The sequence below is a fragment of the Bactrocera neohumeralis genome, chromosome 3 (assembly GCF_024586455.1).
Source record: "Bactrocera neohumeralis isolate Rockhampton chromosome 3, APGP_CSIRO_Bneo_wtdbg2-racon-allhic-juicebox.fasta_v2, whole genome shotgun sequence".
Lineage (NCBI taxonomy): Eukaryota > Metazoa > Arthropoda > Insecta > Diptera > Tephritidae > Bactrocera > Bactrocera neohumeralis.
Window position 1 is genome coordinate 6020134 of NC_065920.1, and position 16623 is coordinate 6036756.

Below are 16623 nucleotides of genomic sequence, written 5' to 3' on the forward strand. Positions count from 1 at the left end.
CTTCAGTTAGCTCACTACGTGTTGCTCTTCAATTGTCAGTGCTTTTTGTTTTTGTTATAAAAAGATATATGTGTCCGGCTTAAGGTAGCGAAATCTGTGCTCGAAATTTCAATGGGATAATGCACTTGCACTTAGCGATTTCACACCGAATGAAGGCGACCATCCACCAACAGACAGCACCGATAGCACTGAGGCTTATCTCATTAGCAGCGCGACTGACAACAATAACAACAACTGCCGTTGGCAGCAAAGTAACGGCGGCGGTATCTTGGGTCGAAGGCAACGTCGCTTGTTGGCCGGCTACAGAAAAGGCAATAAAATTTCAACGAAATAAGCAATCGAATAAAAGGAATTAAATCGACAAGATGAAAAAAAGAGAAAAATAAAATCGATTGAGGCATAAAAACACCTGCGGCACAATTACAACAACAACAGTAACAACTATAATCAGCTAAGCGGCGCAACTTGAAAAATGTTTAATGGTCATTGGAAGGTGTAAGATGTTAAAAAGAGGCTGCTTGATGAATAAATACGACGAAAAGGCAACAGCGGTGACGGCGGCACAGGCAACGGGCAACAGCGGCAGCGGCGGTTGAGTTGCGGGTTGAGCCTTAAAAGGATTTCGTAATACGTAAAGCGACAATGAGGCACTTAAAAATAGTGCGGCGGATAAAACGCCAATAAAAGCGTGAGTGTATGTGTGATAAAGTATATATACTCCTATATGTATGAATTTCGAGCATTAGGGTGTATCTTTAAAAATCAAATAAATTTTTTTTAGTTTCAAAGAATAGTAAATGAGTTATGCCTTTTAAAAAGTTGCACAGAAGTTGTTCTTTTGGTGTTCAAAGATCGTGTGCAAGGCCAGTCTGCGATTTTCGAAATCGAAATTCGAAGAATTTTTTGTATAAAATTAACTTTAAGATTCCAAACATATTTTATGAATGGTAGCATAGGAAAAAAGTATTTTTTCTGTTCAATCCGCTGCAGTCCGGGTTGGAGTCAGTCTGCTTCGGAAACTGCATTTTTCAAATGGGGCGATTATGGTACTCGCAAGTTATCGTTTTTTGAGATATCGCCTAGAAATTTTGTACATATCTTTTTCTCATCAAGATGCTGCTCCTTTGTCGGAACTGCCGATATCGGACCACTATGTCATATAGCTGCCATATAAACAGAACGATTGAATTCAAGTGTTTGTATGGAAAACTTTTAATTGGACGAGGTAACTTCAAGGAATGCGGTAAGGATTATTCCCTAAGGCAACGATGCAATCTTAGAAGAAATTTTTCAGATCGGGCCACTATAGCATATAGCTGTCATGCAAACTGACCGATCGAAATTAAGTCCTTGTATGGAAAACTTTTTTATTTGAAAAGGTATCTTCACGAAATTTGGCACAGATTATTACTCAATGCATCCCTACAATATCCGAAGAAATTATTCAGATCGGACCATTATAGCATGAAGGTGCCATATAAACTTATCGATCAAAATCTAGCTAAAGATCTTTTTAAGCTAAAAAAAAGCTCATGTGAAGGGTATAGTAGATTCGGTGAACCCGAAGATAACGTTTTTCTTGTTTTAGTATTATTTAATTTAAATTATAATTAAATTAAATAAAAAAATTAAAAAAACTAAAAAAAAAGTGTCTTCGAACATTTAAGGACCACCCTCACGCATATATGCAACTGTGTGCGCATTTCTTTTCTCAACTTCATGCAGCACAATCATTTTTCCTTTATATTAACACTTGTACGTATGTATGTGCGTGTGAATGTGTGCGCTGAGGAATCTATAGATTTTCACCCGCTCGAAACTGCTGAAATATTTGAACTGTCCTTCCGCTTGCTTTGACTACTTTGGCAACACACTCTGATTTCTTGTTAGCTGCTTTGATGTACCTTGATTTTGATTGGAATGCCTGCATGTGTTACCTCACAATTTGTATGCAACCGCATGTGCGTATGTGTGAGTGAGTTGTGGTGTTTACCTTGCAGGCGAGGCGACAATGCAATTTCAGCGCAAATCAAAGTCGCTGGCGTAAGTCCGTAGTCGCTTGCCAGAATTGGTGCGACAAACGGAAGCGACCACGTACGTCGACAGCGGCGAAAGCTCAAATTGGTCGAATGTTAAATGCCCGCGTTCGACAGGATACATGCAGCAACACCGCAAACACCTTAGTTAGTGCGATGGCACAAAAACCGCGTACAATAAAAATAAAAGAAAAATTTGTGTAAAAAAATGTCACAAGTAACACCAATGAGATGTGTCATTAACACCTTGGCTGCGTTTAGATGAGCTACATCGGCGTTAAAGGCTAACAACGGCGTGTTTATGGTGGACTGTAGGCGGTTGGTGGCTAAAATTGGCGCTCCCTTCTTAAAATTACTTCATGTTGAAGTTACATACTTCGACTCCACAGTTCCCGATCTACCTCCGTTCCAATTCCCGATCTACATTAAAACGAATCTTCTAATAACGGTGCGGTCCTCCGTCGGCAATTCATTACTGTTCTGATCTAATGATTTGTATTTATAGGACCTACATTCTTCTTCTCTTATTTTTTAGCACAGTGGTCTGGACCGAGCACACGAAACTTCGCCAGACGTCGCTATCCTTTACGAAGTACTTACATATATAAAGCCGACATACAGGATAGATTTTCTTTGCAGCCAGAGCTCATACGGTCTTCTTTATAGCTTTTGCTTTGAAATCACTTTAAAGATGCTCTCTAACCTCTTTAAATTCCTCAATCAGTCTAGCTGGAAGGCATGAAGGCTGGAGGGCTAAATATTGAAAGTAAGCGGTATAGTCGCCTTCTAAAGTTTAGTCGGGACTCACAGACTGCAGTTCTTATAGACAACTAGTCCACAGACTTAACGTGCTCATAGACCTTAGAACTCTGTGCTGAAAATGGCTTGGAGGAATTTTCTATAGTTACTAATTTCATGGAAGAAAATGCGCTGACATGAAAATATTGCACGTCGTAAGAATTTAAAAGACTTCATGCGGAACTCGCATTGGAAAACAACTGTTCCAGTAGCAGGTTGTGAGAATATAGTCAATAACTCCATCCAAAAGTTCTAGCCAGATAAGTTAGATGATGAGACTTCCAACTGCGGGACAATTGGTTGTAGAGTTTTAGCATTTTTAGCGAGGTCTTTTTGGAAAAAGGTGATTAAGTGGACGGAAGGATGTACGCTATGAATCGAATCGTGGGATGGCACAACAGTCAGCTGGTACAGTAATGGTTTATAAATATAATTTTTATGAACTCTATTGAAAGTAAGGGAATCTTAAACAGCAGTATTTGAATCTGATGGTCGATAGCAAAAGAGCGGCCCTATTTAAAGAAGAAAAAAGCCCGATTTCATCAAACTAAAAATGAAAAAATTGTCTAACAGAATTGGTTCAAGATCCAACGTACTCCTCGGACTTGGCCACCAGTGGCTTTTCAACTGCAAAAAGAAGCTCGTACTATAAATATGGCAAGGAAAAGAAATGGAATATATACATCTTCTTCTTCTTTACTGGCGTAGACACCGCTTACACGAGTTAACAACTTCTGTTCACAACGTGGCGCCAATTGGATATTCCAAGTGAAGCCAGTTCGTTCTCCACCTGGTCTTTCCAACGGAGTGGAGGTCTTCCTTTTCCTCTGTTTTCCCCGGCGGGTACTGCGTTGAATACTTTCAGAGCTGGATTGTTTTCGTCCTTACGTCCGACAACTCCTAGCCAGGGTAGCCGCTGTGGAGGATGGAGCCATGTGTAGAAGTTCACGTAAGTGAGGAAAATTCTCTGATTACCATTCATTTGGGAGTGTCCAGAAACGATTCTCTTACATATGGCTCAAGTAGCTCACGACTTCCGGTCCTAGACCAAGTATCCTCTGGGTAGACAAAGAACATCCCTTTGAAAGCGAGCTAAAGTGAGAAGGCGAAACATCACCTCTACAGGGTTGTGCGCTGGGTTTGGGACCCGCCACGTAAAAACACTACCAATGAAAACTAATCGACAGCCTCGAATGGGAGAACCACCTTTTGATGACATCCATCCGTATAATATGAATTTGGATCGGACGGAATATCGACTTAAACTTAACGGATTGGCCATTATTGGAACGACTGATGGTCAACGACTTTGAAGAAGGCTTATACTGAAGGATATATAAAAGTGATCGTCAAGTCAGATTTTCTGAAGGCAAGATCACTAATCGGGCGAATGTCGTAAGCGAAAAACACTAAGCAAAACAAATATTCTAAATGCGCTCAGAAAAGCCATCAACGGATCGGAAGATGATCGCCTTAAAACTATAGGATCAGCCATCCGAAAACCAGGCGACAAAAAAGAGGTCTTCAGCCTAAAAAAAAAACTCGCTAGCCGATATCGTTTACTTTGCCATTAAAAATTTTGCCAAACTCTAAAAATGCTCGATGATAAGACACTGTGTTCGATATCGAAAGCCACTTTGATTGACAAATATACACGCCGACTAAGTATTATCCAAGGTTGTTACTGCCTGTTGCATGTTGTTGTCTGCCAATCGCCAATATAGCGCTGTGTCTTTTTGCACGTTTTTCACTCGCCTGCAATTACGAATACAATTGATATCCAATTATGGGCGAATGCTTTAATCCACACGCTGCTAACCCATTTGCTAACGTCACACATGCGCGTAAATCAAATTGCATTTGTGGCAAGTGGTAAGTGGCAAGTATTTTTAGAGTTTGGCATTTTTTGCGTGCCACCTTTTTATTTCATTGCAGCGTAGTGATCGCATAAATGACAGCTACGGTTGTTGTTAAAGTTGTTGTTGTTTTCTGCTACATTGGAATTCTCGCACCTCAGCCGCGCAACACTTTGAATGCCACTGCCGCGCTTTCTTTTTCTACTTATTTGCTTTGTGCGCCTACATAAGCACCCTGTATATGCTGCTGCAGTATTGCATTTAAGCAAATATATTGTAGGCAAATTGCTATTTGTTGCCACTTAGCGCCGGTTCAGCGGTGATTTTGCAAAAATCTTCTCAAGTGCCACTTGAGTTTGGCCATTGTTCGCCATTGTGCGGCGTCGACGCCCCGCTGCCTACACGCTGTGCCGCTCAAGTACCGCTGAACCGACCTAATGCCATTTACTTGCCACCGGTATTATTGCTATGCAGCACGAACGCATATCCTTCTTCCTGCTAACGCGCTTGTGGCACGTACAGCAACAACACAAGCACATTTACCTGTTGACACACACACAATCACGCACGCAAGCGCTAGTTCTTTGAAAAAATAAGTGTGTAGCAAAACAGATATTAAAATTTGCAACAAAAACAACAGGAATGAGAACATTTTGTTGTTTCGCTCTGTCTGTCCGTTTGTTTGTCGCTTCACCTTCTCGGCTTTAATTTCGGTTCGCACAAAAGCCCAGACGGTTGGGTTAATTTAAACTGGCGCCATTGGCACAGTTGGTGTTGGACGCACTCGTTACCTCGTACGCTCGCTCGCTGCTTCGTTGGCTGCTCCGCTTCTTCTTCTGCTCTTTACCGGCTTTTGAACGCTATATTAGTTTGTGTGTGTGTGTGTTTGTGCGCTGTTGAAATGTTAAATTTTCAAATTGTTGCCATTTTGGCTATTGTCATTTGTAGCGGTCAAATGGTGTTCGCTGTTGTTGTTGTTTTTGCTATTGCACTTGCCGTGCCAAAGGCGAACAGGTGTATGTGTGCGTGCGTGTGAGGAGTTGCAATGACAGGTACTGCACTCAGCGTAAATAGGAAGACTCAGCTGTAAATCACGAGTTTTGCGCTAAACTACAACAACAACAACCATCTCTTGAACGTATTAGATTTCGAGCTAGGCGATAATTAAGTGTATGAAACCTGTTGCTACTAATTTGTCTGGAACTTGTTGCTTTGTAATCATATATACCTGTATGTGTGTTTGCATATATGTGTGTACCTACATATACATATATATGTATGTTCATATACATATATAAATTTTCCTGCAGTGCTAAAGACAAGGCCGTGTATTTACTAACAATTTCCTTTGTCCAGCTGCGTAGTCAAGTGGTGGGCGTTTGCTTGAGGTTTGGCTCCGATTGCAATCGTATTAGGTTCATTTGTTTTTGGTGAAATTATGCAGCGCTTTGTGTTGACAAGCGTAGAAGAATGCGCACACCTGAGCTAAATGCAATTGTGTCTTTGAGTATTTCAAGTGGAATTATTTTTATAACGCTATGCTTGGACGTGGATATATGGTTCAACTGTACATACATACATATATGCATATGTAATGGCTAACAGTATATACATATCTTTAGATCTAAAGGAAATGCATAGATAATAGTAAAACAGTTTCTGGAATACGTAAATAAGCCAGAGCACATACATACTTCTAAAGGCCAACATGACGACTGAGTTGGCAAAGACATAGAGATATACAAATTATGGTCACAATGGCATGCTGTCATAAAAGCAACAACAACCGGCAGGTGATATGAAGCTGGCTGACTGAAATGATAACTACGGCTGCATCGAAGCTATGATAGCCTTCACAGGTGCATTTCATATAGCATAAAGGAGTATAAAAACATATTTATCTTGATTTTTATCGGTCAGCTATATGCTATAGTAGTCGGATCTAAACAATTTCTTGGTGAATAATAAGTACCAAATTTCGTGACGATAACTCGCCAAATGCAAAAGTTTTCTTTACAAAGACTGGGTTTTGATCGATGCGTTTGTATGGCAGCTATATGCTATAGTGATCCGATATAAATAATTTCATCGGAGATTATAGCGTTTTTTTCGAAAAACAATTCCTGTCAAATTTCGTGAAGATGTCTTGCAAAATAAAAAAGTTTTCCATACAAGGACTCGATTTTGATCATTCAGTTTATATGGCAGCTATATGCTATAGTAGTCGGATCTAAAAAAAAATTCTTAGGAGGTTGTGCCGTTGCCTTGAAGAATAATAAGTCCCAAATTTCGTGACGATAACTCGCCAAATGCAAAAGTTTTCCATACGAGTACTGTATCTTGATCGATAAGTTTGTATGGCAGCTATGCGCTATAGTGAACCGATCTGAACAATTTCTTCGGAGATTATAGCATTTCTTTGAAGAACAATCCCTGTCGAATATCGTGACGATATCTTATCAAAATAAAAAAAACTTGTCCATACAAAGACTGGCTTTTGATCGATAAGTTTGCATGGCAGCTATATGCTATAGTGATCCGATCTGAACTATTTCTTCGGGGATTATAGTATTTCTTCAAAAAACAATGTCTGTGAAATTTTGTGGCGATATATTGTCAAATGCAAAAGTTTTCTATACGAAGACTTAATCTTGATCGATAGGTTTGCATGACAGCTATATCATATAGTGATCCGATCTCAACAATTTCTTCGGAGGTTGTACCATTGCCTTGGGCAATAATTTGTGTCAAATTTCGTAAAGATAACTCATCAAATAAAAAACTTTCCCATATAAGGACTTGATACCGATCATGCGGTTTGTATGTTAGCTATATGCTATAGTGGTCCGATATCGGCGGCTCCGACGTATGAGCAACTGCTTAACGAAAAGAGAACGTGTGCAAGATTTGAGAACGATATCTCAAAAACTGCTACACGATACGACGACTTAGCTCCCCACGCAGATCATTTATATATGTATACTTTATAGGTTTCCTTCTCGTTGTTACAAACTTCGTGGCAAACTTAATATACCCTTGGATGATTTAAATGGTCATAAGTCGCTTAGTCGTCTATATTACCAAATTATTATTAGTTTATTGTATTTGCTGCATTTTTGAAACTAAAACCTAAAATCATAAACCTAAACTCCTAAAAATGAAACAAGTCTCTGCCGCATTGCCTGTCCAACACGCACTTGCCGCATGTGCATCATTAAATTTAAGGCATAGGCACTCAATAGACGTGCCACATAGCATGCAACACTGCCATTAGTTGTCTTTGACTCTTCACGAATTTGTTGGAAATTTTATGAATTTTGTTGCAAGCATTGAGAAATTCCTCAGGCAATTGTATTTTGCTCGCCGAAGTGCGGTACAAATTCCATTTTGCCCATAAAAGATCAAAAGTTGTCACTTCGAGCGCGAGTGCGTTAAATCTATTTTTCGGCGCTTGTTTTCTTCTAAATTATGCATTTTCAGAGCAAACATTGTATGTGGCAGCATTTCCAATACACAGTCACGCATACACATGTACGTAGTCATGTGCTTGCCGACTTGTCGAGATTTATCGAAGCATTTAATAGACCAAGCCGATGATTTTGTGGTATTTTGAATGCTTCCTAATTACCTTGGGTGGAGCATACTAGTGTGGCATCCACATAGTGAGGTTTACTTTGTATTGTTATTGCGCGAACTTGGAATTTAATGGCTGCTCACGCAATTTGAATTTTTAGTACATGTAACTGTTTATTATTGAAATAGCATTTATGAATTCTTGTAATATTACCATGAGCTATAAATATCAACATTAAAGAATCTACATTATTGAAAAACGAAGAGTAGACAGAACGAAGTGCATAGTTAAGGTTCATGATTGAGGGTTCTCATGGCAGAACCATATAGAAGTGTGCCTAAAGACAGCACAATCTTATGACTGTAATTGGTAAAATGATATAGAAACGCTCCAGCGGCTAAAATATTTAACGTAGGTGGATCAAATAAACCTCTGCACCTGTTGATAGTTTGAAGTGCTTTCAGAAAAGCTCTCAACATCTTCTCTTTGACTGCATGCAGAGTCAAGATAAAGGACTTATGGAAATTATGGAATGCAGAAATTTTAATTGAGGTCAGCGCTTCTCAAACTGAGTGCGGATGTTCAAATATTTTTCTTTGGCGGTTTTGCTTACATTGCATATCAAAAGTGTCTCCAGACCACTATTATGAGCAGCTTTTTGTAACCAGCTGTTTCATGAGGTTATATAACTTATAAAGAGATTCATTACAAACTTCTTGGTGCGGCCAATTTCAGTTTGCCTATGTCTCCTGGTTTACCGAAGGTAAAAGATGATTCGGAGTCAGTCTTGCAAATGCGAGACAATGGAGGATGAAAGTGTGTGGAAGAGTGGCAGAACAAACTTCTTTGCTCTGTTTTCAATAGGCTTCTTCCCCTTGAAAGCTGTCTATCAAAGATAAGCTCAAAGTATTTCACCTTAACAACAGTTTGACGACGCGAGACTGCGAAAAAGGGACAGATGTCTGAGATTTTACACCTTGAACTAAATTTTTGTTGTCTTTCATTCCAATAGAAAGGACGGAATAAAGCAAAAGCTTATGTAGAAATCAGATATTAACAAGTAGGGAAGGGCTAAGTTCGGATGTAACCGAATATTTTATACTAAAATTCCAAAGTTCGCAGAACATAATTACTTCTTTTAGCAACTCTGTTTTTATCTCTCCCATTTCTATTGAGATATGTGTGCTCTTTAAATTAGGTAATGTGTGCTCATATTGACCCGATTCAACCCATAATTGGTAAACAGAGAGAATATTATCAGGAGAAGATTCTCTTTGAATTTCAATTATATATCCCATATATTGACCAATTTTGTCCTGAGACATAGGACTATAAAGAGAATGCCAACGACTAAATTTAGTTGAAATCCGTCGGTCTGGTCGCGATCATGTGATTTTACCTAAACGTGGCCGGTGCCACGCCCATCGTCTAATTTTTACCCCGGCTCCTACAAAGCCTCTCATACTAATTTATAAAAATGTTTACGAGAAATTGCAGTTTTTCGAAAATTACTTGAAAAAATGCCATTTTCTCGGGGCATTAAATCGAAATTATAAAGTTTAAGCAAAAACATTTTTTACTTCAACTATTTGTGTTTCCAAAAAGCATCACCAAATACAGTAACAATAACAACCAAGGAAGCACAAAACAATGCCGAGCAAGTGAAACATTGTAACAGTAGCGTTATTGACACCACATGCCAAGCCATTAGGCTACCGTGCTGCCAAGCGAATAGCTGGGACACGTGCATATATGTTGCATAAAACAGCTAAACAACAACAGCAAATAAAAGTGATGGCAAAGTGATAAAATAAACCAACTGCATGAAAGTGGTGGCATTTGACGGAGGCAAACATAATACGACATGGCAATAACAACAACAATTGAAAAACAATTTCCAGTCAAGACATTGAAATCTCTAAGCGTTTTACTTCGAAAGCAGTGCAGCAATCAAGCAACAATTGGCTGACCAATATTGGCGCTTTGGGCCATCTCGTTTTTCGCATTAACAAATTTATAGCCATCAGTGAGAAACTACTGTTTGCCGCCGCCTTAAATGCGATTACAAGAGTAATTTAACAAAATTCCCCAAAAAAATATAATCGAATTCAACAAAAAAACAACAAAATTTGTTTGTACGAGGAAGGTTTGATAAGGCAGTGCATTTTGTGCTGGCGGAGAGAGTATGAAGGCAAGCTCTCTTATAGATATTAGAGGAGACAGAAGAAGAAGATATCAAAGTCGTAAAGTCGAAATATGGTATTCCTAAATTCATGCTGTAAGAGCTCAAAAAAGAAGTGTTGCAGAATAAAGCTTCCAATGGAACCTAAGTTTATCAAGGATTCATGTGTAGAACCCTTCACATTTGAAGAGTTAGTCCTCGTATAGAAGAATGGCTAGTACGTCCCACATGTCTATATGGTGACTCTATGTTTCCTATAAACTTTTGAATTTTATAAGGAAGACTCAGAGATGAGATATAGCCTGTCATGTCAATGTTTGGTCATCATAGAGAGGACTCAGAACATTGATTATGGATATAACTTCTCGTCGCAATAAGTGATCAATATAGAAACTCTCTAAATTCCAACTAAATTCTCCTGTTTGAAAGACGACAGTGGCAAAAACCTTTCTTTCGTCCATACCCCGCTTCTGGCAGACACATACAGGTTGGAAAGTGGGCAATATCTATCTACAATATATAGAGTTTAGGATCTTACGATTCTTATAACATCTTAAAGCTAAGATTCTAGTAGTATGATTCACTTTTGAACATAGATTCCTCCGCTGATGAATGTGAGTATGAGTTTTGAGCTGTAAAAGACCAATTTCGGAGACCTTTGACTCGGAGACTCTGGAGATGTTCGAAATAGTTTGTATGTGGAAATATCTGTCCTCATGAGCGGAGTCTGAAAAAGCTCGCACTACACCTCTAACTCTATCACGGTTGACTCGGAGTCTCCAGTCTAGAAACTCTGGTCCATTTTATGTATTCAAATGTCAGAAAAGAGACCAGCCTTTTGAGGTGTGACCTTCCTGAGTAGTCCAAATGAATTCAAAGTAGGATTGGAACAAAAAATAGTAGCAACAGCTCACATGACCAGAAAAGTAGACGCAAGAAAGTATTTTGGCCAGCTGACCTATAATTTAGACAAGCTTTATTGTCTGTCCACAAAAAGAGACCAATTTTGGCTTCATAATTTGGAAAGTGGACGCGATATTTTAGTAGAGAGATAGGTTCACATACAAGGGAGGCCATTTTAGAGAAGCTTTGTTATCTTTCTGTAATAAAAGATGAATCTTGGATTCATCATTTGGAAAGTGGCCCCGAAATTTTGGCACAGAGATGGGTTTGTAAACAAGCGAGGTAATTTATCTAAACTCCCAATACTGGTAATAGGATACGCAACAAAAACCAAGGTCAAGGGTCCTGGGACCTGAAAGAAAAATGTTATTTTGGAGAGTTAGAGAACTTACCAGCTCTCCCTCTCCCCAATTTTTTCCACAAAACTTCGTTGACTATTCGAACTGCCCTCGTGCATACACTTTAAGCTGTCTGCCATCACTTGAGGGTGCATGCAACATACAGAAGCTGTTGCGAGAGTTAAGTGCGGGAATATTGTTAAAGTTTCGCAGCATTTTACAAAAACAAAAGCAGCCAAATTGGCAATATTGGCTGTTGAATGTGCTTTTTGTTATTCATATTGTTGTTGCTAAACGCTTGCGGGTGTTTGAACGTCATTGAGATTGCCTGCCGTTGACGGTGGCAGCTTGATGTTGCAAGTCGGCGACGTTGCATGCATAAGCGTGGGAAATCGCTGTTGGACGCAAGTCACAAGCAAGCGTGCAACAAACCGAAACGAACACGATAATAAAAGTAACAAAAGCAATAACAAACACAACAACAACAATTGCTACTGTGACTACTGCAAGTGCCAATAAATTGGCGCTGATTTGCAACGATTCAAAATCAGACGCCGAATGCCGCAACGGTTTGCTGCAAGCTGCCACAGCCACTATAAACTCATACTGGTGGTATGTTGCATGCGGAGTAGGCGTCAGCGGCAGACATTTGCGTGCAAAAATGTCTATAACCGAAATTTTTGCAATCATTAAAAAATTGCAAATCATATAAATTCCGTTTGGCATTGTTGTTGTTGGCATACGAATCTCTAATTGCCACTTGTGTGCACATGTTTCATTAGATTGTCGGCTCGTTGCACGTTCGTTTAGCAACCACTAGTCAGCCAGCAATCACTTTGATCGGAGTTGGGTTGCAACCTTCAATCGACAATTGATTGTCGTCTCAACAAAACGCAACACATATGTACATACATATATACGTCTGTGTGTGTGTGATTGTGTACTGTTATGCATTGATTGCATGCATTTGATTGCTGTGTTGTTGCTGCTGCTTGGCGTCGCCTTGCGGCTGTCACGTCGCCACCGACCCGAAGCCGAAGCCAACGCGCACTGTTCCTGTGTGATCCTGACCTCTAATTGAGGCGGTGTTAGCATGTAATTTGGTAGCCGGGATCAAATCAAATCAAGCGACTGAGTTCCCACCAACGAACAGACGCTTTGTGGCTGCTTAATTCAGTGTCATGCCGCAATTTTAATTGACGTTTTTCATTTTGATTGACTGGTCCCCTCTTGTTTTCATAATACTCTAGTCGCATTTTAAATTGAGTCGGGTAGACTAAATAATTAGGGTTTCGTCAACGGAATTCATATTTTTGCTTGTCTACAGATTTGCTGGCGTTTTAGGTTAGGTTGCAGGGTTTCTTGGAAAAGGATGTGAGATTGTACAAAAGTCATGTCGAACAGAGAAAAAGAAGAGAAAATGAAAAGAGAGAAATAGTGTTAAACTTGTTTTATTAAAAATTGAACTTGCATCCCTTGTTTCTGCATTTCGAACTAAACTTCTGCAGTTTGCTTCGAACGATCTGTGGTTTCCCGGTAAATTAAGGTTATTGCAATCTGCGAAAAGTTGAAATTCATACGAAGATTGAAATTACTTGAGAAGGCACATTTTAAATCAGAAAAAAATGTCTTTTAGTGAAATATTAAATTTGATCCTATGATCCTACGAAAGGTACCAGCGTATTTAAAGCACAAGCTGAGAAATTGCGAGTGAAATTTACCAAATTAAAATTCATCTCGAAAATTTTGTTTGTAAACTTCCGATATAAAGCATCCACAAAAGACGAAGTCTTGTGACCGTTAAAAAGGATTTTTTAATTTGAATCATCGTTCAATTAAAACATAATTATCTTTTTCGGCTCCGTTGATTCATTGAAACATTGGTTACTCTCCTAACCTGAACCAAACTAAAAACTGTATATTTGGACAAGCGTATCTCATTATCTCGCTGTTTTCTGGAGGTGTGGCTTAGATGCCTAGAATAAACATTGACAGATTTCGGATTATCCTAAATTACAACACCAAGTTATAAAGCATTTTTCCAAGGCAACTGTGTGAACACCTGTGCCACCTATAGATTTCCAAAAGCGGCTCTACAAAAATTTGAAAGAGAAGAAGAGCTGCCACTATCAACACAAAAAATACTATACTGCAACAGTAGTTTGGGGTAGTTTGATGTGGACGGGCCAAATAGATTCTAGATAACATTGAAGGAACCATCACAAAGCACCTATGTCTAAAATGCCACCTTCAAAAACTCTGTAAAGTGGAGTCAGCGAACTGCAGAGCATATAAGAAGGATGACGAGATATGTATTTGAAATATAATTAAGCTCAAACGTGCCTGGGTGCAAAACTGCAAAAGTCATGTATAAAATGGTAGATCGGAAGTACACAAAATCCCCATTGGCGCTCGATAGAGGAGACCGTAAGAGCATGATCGGAATACTAACTGGCCACTGTCTGGTAGTGACACACGTCCGCAGGATGGGGCTGAGAGATCGAGAAGACTGCAGGAAATGTCTGGAGCAGGGTATCAGTGAAGCAATGGAGAATCTCTTGCGCACTTGTCCGGCATTGGCAAGACAATGCCTAAGCATCTGGGGTCCCCACGGTATGATAAACTGGCGGAGGACTCGATAATGAGGCAGCAGAGTCTGTTAAAATTCATGTCAAGCGCAGGCATCCTAAACACGCTGAAGAGAACAATGCACGTTCATAGCTTGTGTACAATATTCTGAGTTTGATATTTTTCTAACTAGAGAAGAAATGGAGAGTCTTTTACTGGTTTCGATTAAATCTCAGAACCCCATATAATTTCTATATTTTGAGACAACTAATGTTAAGAGGACAGGTTGTGTAAAACAAAAATTGATTGCGAACTTTCAAATTTATATCTCTAATGGCCGATAGTTTTCGTAAATAAGTAAACGAAGGCAAGTGTTGGCGATCTTTTGAATGAAAACTTGCTGACGATAATATAATATAATACAAAATTTCGCTCATGGAGAAAAGCTGGTGTCAAAGCAGAGAATAGCTGACGCTGGACAAGACGATTGATCCGCTTGCAGCAATTATGATGGAGGCACTTAAAAGTTAGAAAAAGGTGAGACATAATTTCGGAGCGTAAAACATACAACATTTTTATGATGAAGACAAGAAAGAATCAACTTTTTAACTTACTTCCTATGGAGATTTATATATTATGATAATATGAAAGCAATATGAGCCAAAGAAATCGATTCCAAGCCTACAAACAACCCCAAATTTACTTGGTGAAATATTGAAAAAAAAATGCTTATGATATTGAATTCTATTTAAGGGCTACTCACTTCAATGCTGAACTTATTTTGGCTTGATGAATGACAAATATAAAATCGAATAACCCATATTAAATCTAAATAACCGTAAGTATTTAAAATATGATCCTGTTCAATATTTAAAAAAATACTAAGTAGTATACATATGTATGTATGTATAGGTATAAGTATATACCGCCATTATATACATACTTCATGTTAAAAGCGCTTCATGGCACTTAATTTCAATAAAATCCACTTGCGGTTGCAAATAATTGCTTATAGCAGCGCATCCCCTTCGTTTGTGTTGCAAATTTTTAGCCTCGAATTATGCAAAATTACTTTCAAAAATAATTATGCAAATTAAACAGTTGCCTGCTGTGTCTTAAAGTATCAAAATTTGCGAGAAATGCAATTTGCGTGGATGACAGAAATTATGTTAAATAGTGTTGATATAATAATGACTGGCGGTTTATTTACTAGAGGGATGAAACTAAAAACGCGAGTGTAAGGAAATGTCTGTTGTGTATTATTATTGCCAAATATTTGCCATATGATCAACACGGAAATGCCTGCGGACTGACGGCATCTGCTTCCGGTGCCAGAGCCGATACTATAAGCGAGTATGCTGACAAATGCTATTCTTTGGCGTAAACGAGCTTTCGTGGAAATGTAGAATTCAGATGAATAAGAAGATAAGATAAGCTTTGGGAACTGAGAGTGAACAAATAGCAATAGTTCCATCAAAACACAAAGTCTCTTTGAAGCAGCTATAAATGCACTAAAAAACTTTTGTCTAGAGATTTTTCTTTGCTGTTGTTGTTGTAGAGGCAGAAAACCATTCGACATAATATATAATTAGCAGATGGATACCTTATACATATCAAGCTGAAAAGCAGATTATAGGAGCTACTGTTATATCATCTAACCATAAGAAGAGAGATCCCGCATTCTGTACTAATTATCACGGGCTCAGCCTTCTTAACATTGCAGGAACCTAATACCTCCCTACAATAAGATTTAAGCTCACAGTAAAAATGATTGGATCTTATCAAATCCTGGAGAAGACCGTCGACCACCAGATCGACCCACACCACCTCTTGGCGATTTCAAAGCTGCTTTCAAGAGCACTGAGAGAAGTTGCTATTAGCTGCCTATTGGACGCCATGTCTGTCACCGCAGCCTTCTTCAGACCAGAAAAAAAAGCGAAAGAGGTTGGTCTTGTGGTGAACAAAGACAAAACAAAATACCCGGAAGCCACAAAGAATAATTCGTCACATCTTGGGAACTACGTCACTGTTGACAGCTAAAAATTTGAAAAAGATAGAAACTTTGCGTATCTCGGAACCAGCATCAATTCCATCAATAATCTAAGCCCTCATATCAAGCGCAGAATAACTCTTGCCAACACGTACTACTTTGGGACGGTAGACGATTGAGAAGAAGATCCCTCTCTGGACGAACAAATATTACTTTTCTAAGTCTCCTACCTTTTTCGACCTATTATACGGCGCTGAAACAAGACCGAAGACGAACTGAGATGACAAAGTAATTGGAGTATTCGAGAGATCTGTTCTTCGCTAGACCTATGAAGCCGTTCGCGTCAGCGATAAATATCGAAGAAGATGGAACCACGAA

General features: G+C 39.0%; 1 long non-coding RNA gene across 1 annotated transcript in view; it reads right to left on the reverse strand.

Moving 5' to 3' along the window:
• The window catches only part of LOC126753207 (uncharacterized), a 123162-nt gene that overhangs the window by 91507 nt on the left and 15032 nt on the right, over positions 1-16623 (reverse strand). The gene's annotated exons all lie outside the window — the stretch shown is intronic.